Here is a 4,981-nt window from a genome sequence, read left to right on the forward strand (position 1 = left end):
GGAAGTATTCATTGGAATACCGTATTCGACGCAATAAGCGCCCAGGGCGCTCTCAAAATTTGAAATAGGGGGTTGTTATCAGAATAAAATTTTGGTGAAAAAAAACAGAGTTGAAAGATTGTAAATTTCGTGGTTTATGCTGACAGCCTGAAATGATACAAAAGAAAAGTCTGTGTGTATTATACGCGACAGATATATTTTCCAGAATTTAATGGCCCATAATTAAGAGTGCATGTAACACACGAGTGCGTATTATACGCGAATAAATAAGTCTTGTGTACATTGATCTTTTGGAAGGGGTGCTAATTGGGATTGTTCACTAGCCAATACATTAGCAAAGATATATGGATGAACAACTTCTTTATTACAAGTAGGAGTGATGTTTTGGTGAAGGTTCCAACACCGTTGTCATGTCAACCTCACAGCATGAAAGTTTTTGTAGAATATCTTTGAAAATACTTACTCATGATGTTATAAGTCTCACAATGTAGATTGGATTTGTTTCACGTTTGAAAAGTTTATGTCACTGTGAGATCAATGCTTAGGCGATGTGAGTTAGGATGTTAAAAGTTACAACTATAGAGGGTCACTAGATTCATATACAGGTGACTTAATGGAGTAGGTGGTCCGACTCGGTGACTTAATTGGTGGCATGTCAACATACCCTGCTTCTTGAAACATTGCTCAGGGGCGGTCGGGTAGCCTAGTGGTTAACGCGTTCGCTCGTCACGCCGAAGACCCGGGTTCGATTCCCGACATGGGTACAATGTGTGAAGCCCATTTCTGTTGTCCCCTGCCGTGATGTCGCTGGAATATTGCTAAAAGCGGCGTAAAATCAAACTCACTGACTCACTGGAACATTGCTCATTATATTAACTGACTGGATAGCCAGATTCAAATATTAAAGGGGGCCCTACGACACCTTGATTGCCTTTAATTATAAGCACTGATCATGTGATTGGGTGGGATCGCATCGGACCTTTGCACCATCTCTACAGTTTCAAGTCATGGTTGTAGTTATTAGGCATCCACATGCTTGCCGTTAAAAGGCGACTATGCTTGCCGTAAGAGCGACTAACGGGATCGGTTTGTCAGGCTCGCTGACTTGGTTGATGCATGTCATCGGTCCCAATTGCGTGGTTGGATGCTCATGATGTCAGTCACTGGATTGTCTGGTCCAGACTTGATTATTTACAGACCGCCGTCATATAGCTGGAATATTGCTGAGTGCGACGTTAAACACCAAACAAACAACACATGAATCTGTCAGCATGTTCAAGAGCACATGAGCACGTTCAGCTGCATGCTGTACACTTGTGAACCGCACCAGACCACCGTCATATAGCTGGCATATTGCTGACAGCAAACAAAATTAAAAAAATACAACGCATATGAGATAACGGTTACTGGTTCCAAGGGTCATGTTTTGTTCCAACAGATGCGGTGTTTGTTGATGCAATCTGTGTTTGACAATCAAGTCTACCTTTCAAGATCGATGCTCATGATATCAATCACTGGATTGTCCTGTCCAGACTCGCTTGTTCACAGACCACCGTCATATAGCAGGAATACTGCTGAGTGCGGTGTTAAACTACAAACAAACAAACACAACCAACAAGCATTGAATATTTTATGCACACTTGTTAGTCCGAGATGGGAGACTGGAGTTACCTCCCTTAGTGTTAAGTCGACATTTCTCCATGCAGAGCGAACAGTTATGGATCATTGGGAATCAGATGGGGTCTCTTGTTTATTACTTGAAATATATTTGGAAGTTAAGGTTGATTCCTGTTCTTTGGGGTTGACTGAAAATGAAAGATAACTGACAAAAAATTCGTCATATTGTACTGTCAGTTTTCAATTACAATCTGTCCTCTGAGATATTTATGTAAATTTTTCTGTTTGAAAAAAACAGCCCATGCTAAGCTGTAATTCATTTTTTTAATAGTTGTCATATATACAGTAACAAGAAAGTAACAATTTCATATTTTGAAATTAGTTTTTTGTTCGTGTAAAAATTCATTTTCATCATGTTTGATCTTTGAAATAGGTGGATAGTGATACGAGTAGGTTTTAACAAATTGCTCCAAACATCGGAAAGATGGTTGTCTCTTGTGTTCACTTTAATGGTTTGCCATGCATTTTAAGGTTAAAGTTGCAAGCGTTTTAACATGATTGTCGTTAGACTTAATTGTGATACACCATCCTGTTATCATAATTTTAACATTACTATTATTTTATGTTTGTGTTGATTAGTTGTGAGGTGAATAGCACATGTTGACAGCTGTGGGGGCAGCTAGGTCTAGTTGGCATAGCAACCAGTCAGGTGGATGGGTAGGACCAATGGTCTCAAACATCACATTGATGACCATACCAATAAAATTTGATATTTGTTTTATGAAGAAAATGAGCATTTGATGCACAGCTATAATATTAGAAATAACCAAATTGTGTGTGTATGGGGTTGTTGGAATACGTAGTTGTGAGTTCAGGTGAGGAGGATTTATTTGGGGATGGTCCTGACGAGGAATTTTTTTTCCCTCATCTTCCATCCTCTCGTCATCAGCCTGTGTTAAAGTATAGAGTTACTATCATCTTAGTACTACAGTCTGGTTTTGGGGATGGTCCTTTGAAGTAGGCTTGAAACAGACATAATACCGTCTTCGACGTAATAAGCGCCCAGGGCGCTCTCAAAATTAGGAACAGGGGGCTCTTATTAGAATATTATTTTGGTGAAAAAAACATAATTGAAAGATAAATTTCGTGGTTTATTCTGACAGACGGAAATGTTTATGTACGACAGATATATTTTTTCAGAATTTAATTCCCCATAATTAAGGGTACATGTAACACATGAGTGCATATTATACGCAAAAACAATAAGTCTTGTGTACATTGATCAATCGGAAGGGTGCCAATTGGGATTGTTCACTAGCCAATATATTAGCAAATATCGCCGTGGGCGCTTATTAGAGCGGGGCACTTATTACGTCAAATACGGTATGCTGCTCACGTTAGCACTGTAGTGACTGTTTCTAAGCCATCTTGGTTGGTGGTAATTTTGTTTAATCCTCCAGGCCCCCCACTCCACAAAGTGATCGTAGTGTACGTCTGTCGTAAATCTATGTTAAAGTATGGCACTTATGATCATCTTAGCGCTACGACAGTAGTAAATTTATGTTAAAGAATGGGAGTTATGATCGCCTTAACTCAGCAACTATCATAAGTCTATGTGGACGTATTAGAGTTACGATTCCCTTAGCACTACAACAGTCGTAAACTTCTGTTAAAGTATGGGAGTTACGATCAACTTAGCGCTACAGTTGATTTGCATAATGGGACCTTGACCATTTCTGTCCTTGTGCTAAGTCTTGTCAAACTAACTTTCTTCCTTCTCACACCCAAATGGCATTGTATATGTTAAAGTACTATTACAAAATGACTTGTTCAGCTGAATACATTATTCCAAATCATTGCACATACCATGCCTTTTTATAATGTGACAGGGCCCCGTTCCATAACGCTACCTTAGCACTACAACTACTGTAAGGTATCCTATGTTAAAGTATTGGAGTTCAGATCAACCTATTGCCCCAGTCACTTTGCGGAATGCTGCCCAGATCCGCAGGGGATCGTAACATGGTCAATATGCCCCCAGGGATCACGTTGTACATTGGTCTAGCTTTCATTTATGAATTTGTAACATGCAAAGGAATGGAACAGAAAATCCACCTCCCTACCCAGTCCGATTTGAAAAGAGATATTTCTTTACGTGGCCTAATGAGCATGGAGATGACATGGCCAACCCTTGTTATAGTCTGTCAATTTGATGTATTCAGCTAATAAGTATGTCATACAGACATTTCAAATGTGGCGAAACTGAAATATCTGTTTCTAGTTGAATTGATATTATATGAATTCTTTTATTGGCATTGCTAAGAAATTGACGGATGACAAAGTAACCAAAGACTTCTGGTTAACAACTTCTGTATCATACTGTTCCTGTAATAGCGGCGTTTGACACAGGATAATATAGAAGTTGTTATCTATTCTACCCCGGAATTTTCATGAGTCGATAATAATATAGATGTTGTTATCGACCCTTGAAGATTCCGGGGTAGAATAGGTCTTCAGCAACCCATGCCTGCCGTAAAAGGCAACTATGCTTGTCGTAAAAGGCGACTAACGGGAGCGGGTGGTCAGGCTCACTGACTTGGTTGATACATGTCATCGATCCCAATTGTGCGGATCAATGCTCATGATGTCAATCACTGGATTGTCTGGTCCAGACTAGATTATTTACAGACCGCCGTCATATAGCTGGAATATTGCTGAGTGCGGCGTAAAACAACAAACAAAACAACATCAAAAAGAAGTTGTTATCCAAAAATGTTTGGCTGCTTTGCGATTCATGTTATGCTTGTTGAGTGTTCACAGTTCACAGAAGTGTCAGGGCATTGTGCAAGAGTTGACACCCCGATATGAGATATGATACACCCATGTGTCGTTTCATGTTGTAGTTTTTGTAGATTTGGAAAAAGTATCTATTACAAAGTGTTTTCAATAACGGAGCCTGAGTACTAAGTTAAAGGAACCAAATCACTGATGACAAACACAAGATGCTAAGTCTGATTGGGTGATCCTGGTATAATCCAAACAATCTTGCACTCGTGACGATGTGGGTTAGAACAGGTCTTCAGCAACCCATGCTTGTCATAAGAGGCAACTAACGGGATCGGGTGGTCAGGCTCACTGACTTGCTTGATGCATGTCATTGTATTCCAATTGCGTGGATGGATGCTCATGATGTCAATCACATGATTGTCAGATCCAGACTTGATTATTTATAGACTGCTGTCATATAGCTGGAATATTGATGAGTGCGGTGTAAAAACAACAAAGAATCAAAGAATACGATCGTAGTGATGTTGGTTATGGTTCCTGTTTGAATACAATAAGAGGGGGAGAACAGCAAAATGGA

The sequence above is a fragment of the Haliotis cracherodii genome, unplaced genomic scaffold (genome assembly GCF_022045235.1).
Source record: "Haliotis cracherodii isolate W230 unplaced genomic scaffold, xgHalCrac1.p SCAF_14, whole genome shotgun sequence".
In the NCBI taxonomy this organism is placed as follows: Eukaryota; Metazoa; Mollusca; class Gastropoda; order Lepetellida; family Haliotidae; genus Haliotis; species Haliotis cracherodii.